Below are 17,093 nucleotides of genomic sequence, written 5' to 3'. Positions count from 1 at the left end.
TGGCAAAGTTATATGCTTATTTTTCCTCTTCAAATGAATGGGTTTACAGTGCACTTTGCTCTGAGCAACCTTTGCTCTGGGAATTTAAGTTTTCCAGGCCTGGTGTGGTTTGATCAAACGTGGACTCTTGCCATCTGCTAGATAGTTCAGACAGAAGGATGAAGGCATAATGTAAGTTGAATAGCTTTCCATCTGCTGTACACCCTCAGAGATGGCAGCATGAAGTACAATGTCTGTTGAGTGCATGCTTGGGGAAAATGGTTTGAACGCAAATCATTGAATGCACTCATGTTCTTAGCTTCACATCTGTTTGGGGACCACTGCAATGGAGGAGGAGCCAGGTTCATTCCAAGTGCCATGTTTAATCTAGGCATGAAGAGGTTCGACTGCCTACATTTTGCACAGTGCTATAACTTATTCTGCAAACTTACTGTGTTGTGTCCTAATGCTCTCATGGGGTTTCTTTTTCTCTGCCACTCAGGTGTTCATTTACAGGTGGTTTTTTCCGTACTTGAGAAATTATTGAACTGGCTGTGATTAGTTTCACCCTTTGACTTGAAAATATTGTCTGAATTGCCATTATACTTATTTTGGCTTCAGTTCATTACTTCACTGAAGAAGCTCTGTGCTATAAATCAGTCTCGACCCTCCCTCCCCCGCCAGAAAAGAGAGAGACTGTAAACCGCCTAGACAGCATATGCACAGCTACATTGGCTGCATTGCTGCTGCAGAGCCTGAGTAGTCTGCCTTCCTGAGAACTCCACAGGCAAGTCCATCACATTTTCTTTAAAAAAACGAGAGAGAGAAAAACCCTCTTCCTTCCGTAGAGCCGTGAGCTATTGCTGAAATGCAGGCAGCCGAACCTCTTCCTTCATAATCGTTGGTACCCTCTGCAGTGCAACTCTGCTGAGAATATCCTGCCTTAAGGGATTTCTTTGTTTTTCTGCTTATGATTCCCCCTTTCCTTAGCTGTAGTACAGCCGTAGCATTTCAGCTTGCTAGGGCAGAAAGATGTTGTGAATTCAGTTGCTGTGAACGAGCCTGGCCTGACTCCAAACGCTAATGTTTTTAGAGGCGTGCTAAAGAGTCGCAGGTGAAACTAACCTGATCCATCCTACAGCAGAACGGTAAGGCTGTGTTTGTTTTACAATAAGGGGTGAATTGAATGCCAGAGTGTCTTGCTAACCCGAACCCTGCTGCTCACATGCTTGCAAGTTGAGCAGTATTCGTTCTGCGTGCATGCTGGGCTTTCTTTCTGATTTCCCTGGAATGTGTGAGGATGGTCTGGCTAGCTCAGAATGACCCCTGAGACTATGCAGCCTCCAGCCTCCTGAGATGACCTGGAAAGCAGGAGGGAATCACCTCCCTGCTGTAAATGCCAGTGGAAAAGGTGGGAAAGGTTTTAAGAGCTGCACTTCCTGCCGTGGCTTTTCCTCCCTGTCTTCTTTATTAGAGTATAAAGAGAATGCCGTAAGACAATTTTGCTCGTATATGCTCGGCTGCGTGCCCTCTGGGACAAGTGGCTGAAGGACGTGACCAATCACTTTTTCATCGTGGCAAACAAGTCTGTGTCATGCTGGATCTAGATGGAATAAATGGCTCCAGTAAATTAGAGGCTTTCCTTAATGTGCATGGGAGGAAAGCAATGTGCTGTTCTGAAATGAACCTTGAAGGAAATGCCAAGCAATATGACTGAGGTCAGCAGAATATATATTTTTTTGGTTCGTTAACCTGTGTCGGCTTTATATTTCTGTTGTAAAAAAAAATATATGTGTGGTGGTTCATGAAAGCCCGTGGAGGATTTTTAGATCTCAGCAGAATATTTCTGCATGCACAGCAACCTGAGGCTGTACTGGCTTATGCTTTTAAGTGTCTCTGTGTGTGTCTCTATGCTTGTCTATATCTCCCCTTACCTGGCAATGGATAGTGCAGGACCAACAGCATGTAAACCTTTCGTGGACATAGGAAAAGGCTGACAAATATGTTGCAGCAGCAGACAAGCCATGAAGTTCATTTTAGCAGGCGTGTGGAAGGAGTCTTCCTTGCACCTGGTTCTTCTGCAACCCCTGCTGTTGTGGATTCCACTGAATAAATCAGAAGACCTGGGCTGGAAAAGGTGCACTGAACATCATACCCTTAGAGCACAGTCTTAGGCAGAGTTACTCCATCTAAAGCCCACTGATTTCAAAAGGTTTAGACTGGAGTAATTCTGCATAAGAATTGCACTGTTAAACTGTTTTTAAATATAGCACTGAGATCAAGTTACATCTACATGATATAGAAAGTAATGGACAATAGTACCAGTAGAAACAGTGTAAGAAATTAGAGACACCGTCAGTATAGCATCGTATTCATATCTTTTTGCAGATCTAGGTATTTAGCACAAAATTTTGTTTCTTGTCTTTGCTCTCTAACCCAAAATGCATTACTGGAAGCAAGACCCATTGAAGTCAATGGCACTTTCTCTTCAAGAGCACATTTAAGATTAAGGAATAAATCATTTTGATAGCTTCTCTTACGGAAGAAGAAAGTTAGACCTCTTTGGAAGCTTTCTGCCATGTATTACAAATGCATTTCTCTTAAATATGAGTGACGGGAGCTGACCTTTTTACCCCTGTGTATTTAAGCCAGGAATTTACATTTTGATAGGAGGAGAAGTTGTGTTTCACTGTGTACTGAATGCTAATCTCATGAATTTTTAGTGACATAATTACTTCTGTGACGAGTGTATGTATGAGTGATTCTGTCTTTACTTATGATACAAAATGTCTATATATGCATAAAATCCGTGTCTGGCTTCTTTAGATCTCCGCACAAACCCACCTATTGCACTCCCTCCGTGGAAGAGTAAGATGCGGGATTTTTACTAGTTGTGCTTCATCAAGAGCATTTTACAAAGTATTTACAGAATGGCAGTGTGGCTTCTTGACTCTGAAGCCCGTTGGTGTAGCTTTCTTAATGAACATGGCTGTTAATATTGAATAAACAAACTGGAAGCAACTTTGCTTCACCTACAAAGCATTAGTATAGATTTGTGAGGTCTGTGAGCCCCAATCAACAAGTAAATAACATTTTATACTGGTATTCCTTATACAACAAATGTTGTTATAAAAAAAATGCCCTGTTGGCATTGCAGTTATGTATGCTACTCACGAAATCTCTGCATTCTGGATAAACCTGTGTTTGTGATAAGAATTGTGTTGCTACAATGCCCCACTAGTTTATGCAAGAGAACCACAATTTGTCAGGGTATTTGATAGGGGGCTGCCAGTTGCACATAGTAGCAGAAGACAGAGAGAAAATTTAGTCTTTCCCTGTGGCTATGTTTTGTTTGTTTTTCTCACAAGGCAAACAACCAGGGAGTAGGGGTGGAAGTTAGTTTGATTGGGAAAATGGAGGCTTAATTTTCATGGGCAAATGGCAGCTCTCTCTGGGCTTCATTTCTGAATTAATCTTAACATTCACAAAGATGGGAGGTGGTCACAAGTCTCCTGTGTGGTATGTCCTATTAGCTGGTATGGTGTAGATGCTAGGACATTGCATTGGGATGTGGCAAGCCTCAGGTGAGAGTTTCACTGAGCTATGGAAATCATAGGGTAAATCATTTGCCTGATGCAGTCATACACAGAAACAATTTTTTTTAGGGACTGCAGGCGCCCTTGCTTTCAGATTTTGTGTTCACCATGTAAGATTAGCACTCAATTCACTTTAATCTAGGCTGCTAGTGGTTCTGCATAATGCAAAACATGGGTAGGTGGAGAGCGGGTGCAGATGAGAGTACAAAATCGTACTACCTGCTCCTCCATCTTTAAACTCTCTTTTCCCCACAGAGTCTAATCCATTAAATGCCAATCTGATCTTTTGGAGGCAGGTTTAAAAGGGATTATTCAGAGATATATTAAGCATTACTTGGGTTTAATCTCATATGAACATTTCAAAGACTGGTTCTATCTAGTGCATGGGTCTGCAACCTGTGGCTCTCCAGATGTTCATGGACTACAAATCCCATCAGGGGCTGATGGGAATTGTAGTCCATTAACATCTGGAGAGCCTCAGGTTGCAGACCCTTGATCTAGTGAGTCTAGGTCATTTCCCAGTCCTTTACAATATCACTTCCACCCCTGCTCTTGATGTCACTGGAAAGCGGCAACTATCTGAAGAGGTCTGTAGAATAAGAAAAGTGAAGAACCATTGTGCTGGTGTCATAAGTGGATTCCAAAACAGGAGGGTTGTTTGGTCTCAATCCAAGCATCAAGAACAAACTGGAGGAAGTTTGTGACTGGGTACAGACAAGGTTAATAGTTGAATTTGTACTCTTTCTCTCTCCTCTTGCTTTTTTCTACAGTCAGTCATGACTCTGCTTTAATTCAGTCAAACGCTGCCCTACACCAATAGTTTTAGGTGCCAATGAACCAAATTGATTTTCTATTTGTTTTACAGGTCAACTGAAAGTGACAAACTTAAAATCCATGACGTATCTCCACTGGTGGCTTTGCCAGCGCAGGCGGGCTGACCAATCACTGGAGGCTGACTAAGGTTGGCCATGCCCCCCCAGCCCACCCTCCAGCCAGGCTGGCACAGTATTTTGCACTGGCAGGCCTGGGTGATGGAGCTGTGGAGCTGTGTGGCACTCAGCTACCTGGATAAGTTGCCCCTCTACCAGCACATTTGCCCCTTGCTTCAACCAGAATGAGCGCTCACGTCGGTGCAGGGCTCCAGAGGGGGATTCCCCCCCTCTGAATTGGGCTGTAATTCTATTATATATTGATTTTACATATTTCAATTTGATATCAGTTACAATGGTTTAATGTACTTGCCAATAAAGGTGGTTACTATTATTATTTGAAAAATGAACACATGTTGACTGTTTCTTACAAACAGATGTATACACATACAGGCAGGAGGCATGTGCATTTATTGTAATATGTGAACAGGGCTTCTGTTTCAGGAGAAGGAACTAAGATTACACAACCCAAACAGGTTCGTATGTACCACAGTCACAGTCCAATTTGCTTATGATATCTAAACTGAGTTTTGTTGAAGGAGAATAAAAACAATATGAAAAACTGAGAAACTTGTCCTGTTACACATTCAAGAAGGCTTGAAATATCCTAGTTATTGCACACGAGGGTTCTGACTAGCACCTGAAAACTCTGTCAAAGGTACTGCGTTTTTCTCTAGGCCACAAATTGCTAATCTTTCTAAAAACAAACAAAAGCATTTATCCCTTGCTTACTCTTGGTAATGCGATACTCTGAAGATCTGAAACTAGGATGTGTACGAGACCATACACAGTGCTATCACTAGGAAGTCCCCAAAAAGGAAAATAAATCACAAAAAATATTCTTACCTGAATATATTTTTTGCTGCATAGGTTCCAAATCAGTGGTTCAAGCAGTGCAGCTTTGGAGAACTACCTTGGGAAACAAATTCCCTCTTCCCAAGTCTTCTTCATCACTAGAAAGCAATGCTTATTTTCTTGAGATGTACTATAGAATAAAATATTAATATGGCATTAACCATTTTGGATGGTTTTGTTTCTAGTCTTCATATTTCATTGAAGTATGGCAACAGAGACTCACAGTACATCAAAGTTTTGAATGCTCACAGGTAGCAGATTATAGCTTTTAATGAAAAAAACTTTTTACCAAGTGCCAGCTGGCAGTGTTGGTCCTACATGTGTAGCTGATAGCACATTTTGTCTTTTGTTAGCTGGCTGTGATATGTAAGTAGTTCTGTTAACCTGTTTCTAGGTCAGCTGAGCTTTCAAAAATGTAGTAGCAATGCCTCCAAGTAGTGTGGTAGGGGTTTGGGAAGGGAGGGACTTTAATTGGGTATAATGCCATGGTGTCCATCTTTCAAAGTGGCCATTTTTTCCAGGTGAACTGATCTCTATTACCTGCAGATCAGTTGTAATAGTGGCAGATCTCCAGCCACCATATGGAGGTTGGAAGCCTTACCTACTGCTCTTCTTCCTACCCTTTCACTTGGGACTGTCCTGTTTCTTGTTGGTTTTGTACTTTCTTTATAAGGAGGGTGGAAATAACCTTAAAGACAGCTTTCCTCTAGCTATGTGTCATGGTTTTATTCCATTTTCACTCCATGGAGCACAGTAGGGTTTATTGTATTCTCACAGCAACTCTGCAAGATAATCTTTTTTTTCTTTTTGGTAGAGGGTGGGGAGAGAAATTGAAGCCAGTCAATATGATTGCATAAGAAATGGGGAAATTTCTGATGGTCCTTTCATTGTATTCCCTTCCCTTTAAAGAAAATGGGAAGCCCACAAACATTTCACTCACACTACTCAAATATACATCCTACTGACATTTTTTCCATTTGTTATCTCCTACCTCTGATTTTTCACAGAGATTGTAGGATGGAGGGGATTAACAGGGGATTAACAGTGTTTTACATTGTTTTTGATGTGCCTTCTACATAAAATATGGATTTATTAACACTTAGTAGAAGGTTAGATTAATATAGGAATACCTACAAGTCATACAGTGCTAGGATTGGATTTCATAGATAGCTACCAGAAAACATTACTTTGCTAACAAATCCAGTTAGGATTTGTGGACTTTTGCCTGTGGCTTTTCACACAGAAACTCAGCCTCTTTGTTTTAAAAATCTATTGTGTCTGGTAAAGATCTACACCTAAATAAAAGAGAAGAGGTTTTATTTGAATTTCAGACTGGAAGGTCAAGGTTTTAAATTCCATTTCAGAATAATTAGAATGATGTGTAGTTTAATCAGACTGTTCTCTACTCCAGCCTTTTACTGACTAAACCCAAGTGAGGAGCTGTGTGGCGTAGTGGTTAAGTGCTTGCACTGCCACTCACACGGTCAGGAGTTCGAGCCCCCTGTGGGTCAGATATCCTGGCAGCTGGCTCATGGCCAACTCAGCCATCCCTCCATTTCTTGGTGGGTAAATGAGTACCTAGGTAGTAGCTAGGTAGTAGCTAGTAAAGAATAGCTGGGGAAAGCAATGGCAAACTACCCCACAGAAGCAGCTTGCCTATAAAATCACTGCTTGCAATGATACCCCAGGGGCGGATATGACTGAAGGGGAAAATTTACCTTTTAAACCCAAATGGCCTTCCAAATGCAGTCATTTCGTATAAGACGTCAGGAAAACAGAATTTTAAAAAGTAACTTTTATTAACTTCCAGTGATAGGAGAAATCAGATTGTTAAGGAAAGATGGTTAAAGCTATTTATAGGTAACACACAGCTTTTGCTGGGCTCATTATGTTATCATGTTTCAGTTGTCAACTCCTCGGTGCACAGAACAGTTATCATCCAGGCTTTTATTTTTGAGATAAACATTAGCCTCCCCTCATCTTCAGATCTCTCACACTGTGAAGATGCGCTTCCCCCAGCATCTGCAGATCTTTAACCCAGCTTTCCTCAGAAATTGGACCATGATACAGCAACCATCTCTTTCTCAAACATTCCCTGTGCTGGCTGCTTTCCTATAAAAGACAGACTCTGAAACAGGATTCCTCTGAAGTCTCAATCTGATGTGAGCTGACAGTATAACAACTTTTTTGTCTCATCCTATTTGACTATTCACAGTTCTCTCAGAACTCTTCCAGCCCTATCTACTTCACAAGTTGCCTGTTGTGGGGTGGTGGGTGGTGGTGGTGATTGTAAACCGATTTAAGACTCCTTATTATAGAGGAAAGCAGGATATAAAAACCAACGCTTCTTCTGATTCCTTTAACTGGTGGAAGCCTTGTTCTTCTGTAATCACTGAGTAACACAATGTTGGAGAGTGATTTGCAGCTAATCAAAATATTTTGTCATGAACACCCGATGTTGAAATATCAACTGATAATCTTTAGAAACTGAACATTTCTATCCCATACCACTGGATACACAGAGATATCTGTAGATTTCATAGCTCTCAAAAGCTAGTTCAGGTAACATTTACACCCAAGAAATATAACCAGGGAAATAAGCTACATGAACTATCCCATGTTTCTTCTATTGTAGAGAAGAAGTGAGTGAACAAGGATATTTTGTTTTGATAAACTCAGGAGCTCCCTGTGTTAATAATAAACCCACTTACAGAAAGTAAATAGCAACATTTGGTCTTGATTCTGTTGGCCAAAATATTTTATGCATGTGTAGTATTCATTTATTCTTAACCTAGTGCTTTGATAGCCCAAGAATCTTTTGAAGAAGAACTTGCAGTTTTAGCAAGTGAAGTGAAAGCAGCACCCAAAGCTATTGGGAGAAAGTAGTCACTAGGAGTAGATGGGATATTAGTAACTTCAAGCCCCAGAAATCTCAACATGCCAACAAATATGGAAAACCAAGCAATGGAAATGCTCAATTGACAATCCAATTCAAAAAAAGAGAGATGTTAAATACTGTACCAATTAACAAACCATTACATTAATTTCTCACTCAAGTAAAGTGATACTCAAAATCTCACAACAAAGTCTTTTATCATATATGGAATGAGAAATGCCTGATGTTTGATCTGGATTCAGAAAAGAAAGAGGTCATATTGTACATTCAAGTTGGCTACTGGAACATAGGAGAAAATTTCAGAAGAAAATCAGCTTGTGTTTCATAGATGACAAGCAGTAAAGCTTTTGATGGTGTGGATCATGAAAAGCTATGGCTAGTTCTAAAAGAAATGGGTGCGCTACGATATTCCATTATTCTGGGGTGCAATTTATACTCTGGGCAAGAGGCTATTATTAGGACAGAATATGAAGCAACAAAATGGTTGTCCATTGGTAACAGTGTCAGACCAAGGATATATTTTATCTGTTTAATCTATATGCATAACCTAAGGAAAGCTGCATTGGATTTAGATGAAGATGGAGTGAAAATTGATGGAAGGAATATGAAAATTTCAAGGCATGTAGGTGATGCCACATTGCTGGCAGAAAATAGTGAAGACTTGAAAGGACTACTGATGATGGTTAAAGAAGAAAGGGTCAAAGTAGGATTATAGCTGAACATCAAGAAGACAAGGGAAATGACTACTGAAGAATTATACAGTTTTAAAGTTGGTGATGAAGAAATTGAATTTGTTCGATATTTTCTATTGCTTGGCTCCATCATCAATCAAAACTAAGAAATCAGAAAAAGACAGAGACTGGGAAGGGGCCATGAAAGAGCTAGAGAAGATTCTTTAGTGCAAGGATGTGTTAGTGGCAACCAAGATCAAAATTATTTATGCCATAATATTCCCAGTTACTGTGTATGCATATAAAAGTTGGACAGTAAAGACAGCTGACTGGAGAAAGTTGATTCCTTTGAAATATTGTGCTGGAAGGGAGGTTTATGGATACTGTAGACCACCAAAAAAGGAAAATAAGTTGGTTCTACATCAAATCAAGCCTGAGGTCTCCCTAGAAGCTAAAATGACAGAAATGAGGCTGTTGTACTTTGCTCACATCATGGGATGAAAAAATTCACTGGAAATGTGGAGTCGGATGGTGGCAGAGCAGGATTCCTTTTTTTCTATTATTTTTATGTTTATTATTTTAAATTAATATTTAATTAGTCCATTTCAAGGTTCTAGCTTCTGTTAATTATTGAAGGAAAATGCATAAGAGCAGCTGGCGGGAGATTGTTGACACTGAGGATGCTCCAGTGGACATTTCCATTTTCATAACATCTCAGCAACAAAAGCTTTGGCTTGTTGCCATTGCTACTCGTTTTCACTACACAGAACTTGCAGTTGGATCACCCACCCTGAAGAGACTCGACAGCTCCTGGAAGGATTCAGACTGGCTCGTCTCCTGTTAGAAATACAGAACCTGGTCACTGGGTGCATACAAGAATAAGAAGCAGAAGCAGCAGCAGCAGCAGCAGCAGCAGCAGCAGCAGCAGCAGCAGCAGCAGCAGCCGCCTCCGCCTGCAGGAGACTCAAAGGGGCTGACAATCTCCTTGCTCTTCCCCCCTCACAACAAACACCCTGTGAGGTGGGTGGGGCTGAGAGAGCTCAGAAGAGCTGTGACTAGCCCAAGGTCACCCAGCTGGCATGTGTGGGAGTGTACAGGCTAATCTGAATTCCCCAGATAAGCCTCCACAACTCAAGCGGCAGAGCGGGGAATCAAACCCAGTTCCTCCAGATCAGAGTGCACCTGCTCTTAGCCACTGCTCTTAGCCACTACGCCACTGCTGCTCCCTTGTTGATAGCACAGTTGATAGCACAGCCGTTTCTCTCAAACGGTAGCTTGATGATATCTGGGGCTTCCGAACTGACTCTGACTGGTTGTGACACTGACGTACTTTATAAGATCTCTGGCTGGCTGGACTAGGGAAGGATGTTGTTGGGTCCACTAGGTAGTGTAGTTTACTGAGTCATAGATTTTTAAATTAGTCCATTTGAGGTACCTACTGGAGGATCTGTGTTTGATTGCCAGATTGTTGGCAGAATGCCAGAGACGCAGCAAGGGGTTAGGTTAGGAGGATTGTTACTGGGCTATATTGTTAGTTTAGATAGTGGGCTAAGGGATTTGTCATAGTTTTGTCTGATTTGTCTTTTGTGTCTTGAAGCTAGTAAATTGTGGGACTCTGTGAAGAGGAAATTCTGCCCCCCCCCTTCCCAGCTGTTAGTATGTGTTTTATGGGTAATATGGATTTATCACCTTCTGGAGGAAGTATTTACAAACGTCCTAGTGTTGTTTTTGCAATTCATATAATTTGTAATTTGCTATGTAACTTAATTTAATATATATGTTAGCCTCCCTGAGCCTGGATTTGGCAGGATATCAAGTTGAATAAACTAAAAGGAGTTAATGCAAGGAAAAGTTGAAGGCAACAGGAAGACCAAACCTAAGAAAAGAGATTCCACCTAAACATTCGGAAGAACTTTCTGACTGTCAGGGCTGTTTGACAGTGAAATTAGCTGCCCGGAGAATGGTGGAATCTCCTTCTTTGGAGGTTTTTAAACAGAGGCTGGATGATCATATGTCAGGAGTGCTTTGATTTTGTGTTTCTGCATGGCAGGGGGTTGGACTTGATGGCCCTTGTGGTCTCTTCCATCTCTATGATTCTATGATCCTATAATTCTTCAAGGCAAGGCTTGAGAACATTGGTCTCTCTTTAAATTCTGGCTTTTACTTTTTAAGAAGTCTATCTTGACCTCCTCTCTCCTTTCTCTTCCTTGGATTTGCTGCCTAAAGTCCTGCTCCAAGAGTCAGTACTTTATAACATTTTGTGTCACAACCAGTGTCACAACCAGTGATCAGGAGCGTGAACCTTTATTTTGTTGAAATACAACAGTGTGCTGTAATTTGTAGATCCCAAGTTCTATTAAATTGATACTTTTTTTTCAATTAATGAACCTCAAAGGTAAAGGTTATATCCTGGGCAAGCATTGGGTCATTACGAACCCATGGCTGCTGTCAAATCACAACACATACTAGGCAGAGTTTCTTTGTGGGATGGTTTGCCAATTCCTTCCCCAGTCTTTTACACTTTGCCCCCAGCAAGCTGGGTACTCATTTTACTGACCTTGGAAGGATGGAGGGCTGAGTCAACCTTCAGCCAGCTACCTGAAACCGACTTCAGGATCGAACTCAGTTAATGAGCAGAGCTTTGACTTCAGTAGTGCAGCAACACTCTGTGCCCTGGGGCTCCTACATTAATGAACTTACCCAGTGCAATTACTGTGGCTGAGTTTGGGATCAGAGCAGGCATGATCAAGTAAATTTGTGGAAGGAGACCTACTTTCCAGATGTAGGTTCTGGAAAGCTAAGCTGCTGAAGGAGAGTATAATCTATGCATTGTTGACTTCATGCTTAAAATGATGAGAACAACAACCAAGCTGTAAATGTACCATACGATTTCAAGTGATTCATAATGTCTTAGCAATTGGGTTGGTTCTGTACAAGGTATGAGAGGCTTCTGTGTGCAAAAGGTCACTAGACTGAGGATCTTCCTCTTCCCCAAGAATTGTTGCATTATTTTCTTCCTCCTAAGGGTGATCTCTAGTATTTCATGAAGGAATGGTGTACATTTATTTGCATTGCATTGAGTAAGCAATCAGCCAGTGGTGCAGTAACGAGTGGGTGATCCCTATAAAAAATGTATAAACCTCATCCCTCAAACACAAAGCATTTAAAAGCTTAGCATGAACTGCCAAATGCTGCAGTCTAGTAGATATGCTAGCTTGAGCAATGAAGATGTACTTTTGCGATGGCAAATCTCCAGAACAACTGACTTGTAGGTTGAGACAACAGATGTGAAACCTTATAGCAAAGAGTGACTGCAACCTTGTGTGTGTTTATTGGTTGTCGGTTTTATAGCTCTCACAAGTAGACCACATTTGTGAGCTGTTATATACGCATATTATGTATCTCCATGAGTGTCTTGTGAATTCTTTATAGTAATTGATTTATACTGAAGAACTCTTTTCTTGTACACTGGATAGAAGCAGAGGTGCTTGAACAAGAAGTGCCTTAATAATGCCTTCTGACAAATAAAATTAAATTGTACAACTCTTGCTTCTGCCATTTTATAGACAGAGGTTCTTGCTTGGTGATGGAGCACATCTATCCCTTCAGATGGTCAAGATCTAGTTTCATTGGCACACCTGACTTGCCTCCTTATGTGATCATTGTCAAGCATACTATTTAACCTGCCCTGAGTCCTTTCGCTGGATTACATATTAGTTGAGTTCAGTTGTTATATTGTACACATGTAAAACATTGGTTCACATATTATGTGAATGTACAAGTATGTACACACAGATAGTACTTTTTTCAAGCATACAACAGGCGTTTGTTCACTCACAGACCCACATAAATGTGGTATACAATTTACAAATAGATCACTGTCAGGTAGAGCACTACTGTCTGGATAACAACACATTCATTCATGTCCCCTAGGCATAGTTTTCATTAGCAAGAGTAGCAGTTCTCTCATATTGACCACACTTCTACAAGTGCAGCAGCAGTGGGATGAGGTTGAGTGAAGACAATTTCAGAACAGGTTAGAGTTTGTAAAGTCACTGTGGTAGCTACGTTCAGAACCGACAGGAATTTTTGCTGACACCCATTGTAGAAAAGTATGATTGCTCAAAGCATGCTATGCCAGCACTGGTTGTGTCCCACACTTCCACACTGCTGTGATGTAGCCTTGCACTGAACTGAGTGATGAGAATCTCAGAGCAGGCTACTATGGTCCATTGGTAGATGCAAGCTGTGGTGGTATCGTCAGGACACAGATTCTGAATGGAGCTTTCTTGATTCAGAATGAGCCCAAAATTATTTTCTGTTTCTTTTTCTGATCTGACACCTGTAGGTTGTGAGATAAAGAATAGTTAAAGGGCAATGTATTTATGGTGCCTGCACCACATGCCTATCAGATTCTGAAAATGCATACACATTGATATCAATGTTCTCTGTGAATGAACGAACAGAAAACATTATGCAAACCTTATTTGTTGTTGGGATGTTATATGAAGAGAATGTTGCGAGCCTCTTTGGGTCCCCATTGGGGGAAATATGGGGTGTAAATGAAGTATATACATAATAAAATTGAAGACTTGGTGGCAGATAGTAGAAGAGTTAGTTGGTGAGTGGGAAGGAATGAAGCAGGAAAAGGGTAGAGGCTGTTAGGAGGCTGTTAGGAAGGGGCTGTTAGGAGGAGAGAGGACATAGTTTGGGGAAAGGATGCAGGAGGAAATTAAGTGACTCTTGCAAGACCTTGCCAATTCCTTGCTTGTTAATGTATACTTACAACTTTTTACATTATGAAAATGAACTTGCTTGAAGTGGAGGTAGGTAAACCAGTTTTTTAATGCCACTGTAATTTATTTGGAGGTCAGTAATGGCTTTGTTTAAAACTGGTGAAATTGATCTGCATTAGGATATTGAATTGGTTTTAAGGTGCAGGAATTAGTTATATGGAAATACTGTTCCATTTTATTGTTTACCCAGACTAAGTGATGCCTCTTGTTCCAGACTGAGTGTATATATCCACACCCCCACACCGTCTTAAAAGCTCTACTGTGGGAAATCTGATATTTTAGAAAATGACTAAACGAATATTACTCATAGTTATAGACATGCACAAGTAATAACTATCTTTCATGAGTTTTTGGGCTTGGTGCATGATGCTTGTAGATGTATTTACAAAATATGATAGAAGTAGTTCACAGTAGATGAAGCCTCTTGTTCAAGCAGTCTGTGATGGAAGAAGTATGGTTCTGTTTGCCTCTCTTGCTCCCACCCCCTCTTCAGGATAACTAGTCTCTGGTGGAACTTTATGGAGGGGAACTGGATGACATTTGGCATATCCCATATGACAGTGGTGGCGAACCTTTGGCACTCCAGATGTTACAGACTACAATTCCCATCAGCCCCTACAATTGGCCATGCTGGCAGGGGCTGATGGGAATTGTAGTCCATAACATCTGGAGTGCCAAAGGTTCGCCACCACAGCCATATGACCTTAATGTTCACATACCACAAAATCCAATTACTTTATTTCACCAAATAATTATCATTCTGAATATCCGTTGTTGTAAGCCAGTTTTGATGTGAAACGTTACAGAAAATTGAGCAGTCACTATGGAGAATATTATTATCCTTGGCAAAACTGTAATACTGCTGATCCATGAACGTCTTCAAATCACTACTGCCTCTGGGCTGCAACTGTGAATTGATTGCTGTTCCTTGGAGAAGAGGTCTGGATGCAGCTGATGTAGTACATTTTTGATCTGGGCATGGGAGAGAATATTTAGGAGCCCTGTGTTGGCCCCTCATATGCGCATGTGTGCATGTCACTTGGTCAGTTGTCTGTCATTGGCTGTTGAGCGTGCAAACTGATGCTGTGAAAAGGTGACAGCAAATTGAGTGATGGTTCATTCACACATACAAGTCATCACTTGATATTCAAGACCGTGAGTGTAAATCAATGCATGAATCATCCTTGAGATCTTAGGCAGAAAGATGTGACACCCACCATTGTACAGCAAAATGGGCTTTGGCTTAAATTAGTGCCACATATGTTTATATAATGAAACACTCTTGTAGGTGCAATTCTCTGGAGCATATTCACAGTGCGACCCTGTTACTTAAGGGCAAAAGGTTGAACAAGATTTTAGTTAGTGATTACATCATAAGCAGCTGACTTTCATTTGAGATGAAGTTAGGAGTCATCCTTCATGTTCTTGTAATGTGCTAATCTTGAAGCCTTTTTGATCACTTAAATAGCTCATATTTTTACCTGATTGTCCATTTCCCAAATCATCGATCTAAAAAGCAGAACTTTGGAGGTCTCTCCAGATGTTGGCCCCACTACCTAGACTGTGTCCCCCTTTCCTAATATTGAGACCAGCAGATTTATTGCAGTATCAGTTTATGCTCGTTAGTGTTATTCCTGGATTTAAACTTTCTTTGTGCAGCTTCTGGACACAGAATTTTTCCTCTGTGGTTAGGTCAGCTTTTCCTTGCCCAGAGCAGTTTGCAAAGAATATGCACTGAGGTCAACAAATGTTGACCAGTGCAACAGAACAGATATATTTATTTGTTCATCACATGTGTGATATTTTCATTCAGGGTTTCCAAATTGTGCTCAAGATGAAGAGGGCAGAGGGGCTTTCACTTGAGATATCGTAATCTGACTATTGTTGTCACTATGTCAGATTCAGGGAGGGGGAAAGGCATTCTCAAAAGCATGCCTCTCTGTAGTAGTTAGGGTTTTGTGCTACAAGCCAGTTTTTTTAACATGGGCTAAACGTGGTATGCAAAGCAAGGACAAAACCCAGCACGATCCTGGTTTGGACCTGGTGTGTATGCCTTCTTTTGCTAACATTTTTAAAATATTTAATTTGTCTAATGTTGAGTTGGAAAGTTTTCCAGAAAATGTGTTGCATTCAGTTTTTCCCAGAAAACCTACACCACTATAATACTGACAGTGTAGCAGGATTACAGGGTTGGATTCCAATGCAATGAACTGTTTACTGTATACAATAAACGATTGTAAAGCTTCACAATCAATTAAAAAACAGTGGTAAAAACCCCCACTTAGCATTATGTACACAATGAAGACAAACTAACTTAAGATCCGTAAACATTAACTGCAGCCATATTCACTTTCTAAAAATAAGGAGTTGCTCTTTGGACCTTTGATCTACTTGACTTCAGTGCTAGCTTTGATTAGCAATAGCTTTTGCCAGTGCAGATTGGTTTCTTCCCTCCCACCCTTTTCTTTGCATCTTACCTAGAACATCCCTCTGTAGTCTTCTTGTAGAGATGCCAAGATCTGATAAAACATCAGAGCTTGGAGGAAAGAAGCTTGATGCTCTTGAGTATCTTATTAATTCTAAATCTATATGCAACATCACCTGTCCTGATTTCTTTTCCTGCTTCTACTCATATATTGATTCAAAATTGAACATAGAAAGGTATATAGAGCCAGCATGTTGCAATCTCTCTAACCCTTTGGGGGTAGGGCGGTCTATTAAATCGAATAAATAATAATAACAACAACAACTTATATTTGGGGTCAGAATTTTAATTCTCTTGCTGCCAAGTTGATATTCTTTAGTACAGACCCAGTGTGGTAAAGTGGTTAAGAGCGATGGACTGTAATCTAGAGAACTGGGTTCAATTTCTCACTCTTCTACATAAAGCCTGTTGGGTGGCCTTGGGCCAGTCACAGTTCTCTCAGAACTCTCTCAGCCTGCACAGAGGCAGGCAATGGCAAACCCCCTCTAAACGTTTCTTGCCGTGAACCTATGGGGTCACCGTAGGGTTCAACAAAGCTGGTTTGGAGAGTTCAACAGATTACTATGTTTTAAATTGATGTAATCTAGTCAGATTTTATTCAGATACCAAAGATTTGGATAATAGAGTTACACATCTTCATACTTCTTGATAACAGTATTTTACTGTAACTTGTTAGTGTTCTTCTAAGTCGGGGTGGCTAACCTATGGTGCTCCAGATGTTCATGGACTACAATTCCAATTGGCCATGGCAGCAGGGGCTGTTGGGAATTTTAGTCCATGAACATCTGGAGCACCATAGGTTGGCCACTTCTATTCTAATTATTGTCCATGGTAAAGGAATATTAGTTAATTTGATTCAATCTGTGTCAGTCTGAGTATGAATGAG

The 17,093-nt window shown here is 40.7% G+C and overlaps 1 protein-coding gene across 3 annotated transcripts in view; it reads left to right on the top strand.

Moving 5' to 3' along the window:
- Positions 1-17,093, top strand: part of CDK14 (cyclin dependent kinase 14) — a 297,405-nt gene that overhangs the window by 52,797 nt on the left and 227,515 nt on the right. Inside the window, exon 1 of one of the 3 annotated variants that reach the window (XM_048510773.1) lies at positions 671-766. The exons of 1 other annotated variant lie outside the window; for it this stretch is intronic. The gene's annotated coding sequence lies outside the window, so the exon portion shown is untranslated. Of the gene's footprint in view, positions 1-670; positions 767-797; positions 1,128-17,093 lie in introns of those variants that run through there. One more of the 3 variants, XM_048510772.1, reaches the window with a different exon arrangement.

This window comes from Sphaerodactylus townsendi, linkage group LG11 (genome assembly GCF_021028975.2).
Source record: "Sphaerodactylus townsendi isolate TG3544 linkage group LG11, MPM_Stown_v2.3, whole genome shotgun sequence".
Taxonomy (NCBI): Eukaryota; Metazoa; Chordata; class Lepidosauria; order Squamata; family Sphaerodactylidae; genus Sphaerodactylus; species Sphaerodactylus townsendi.
Note: the sequence above shows the minus strand (reverse complement) of the source record. Positions and strands in the feature narration are given on the sequence as shown.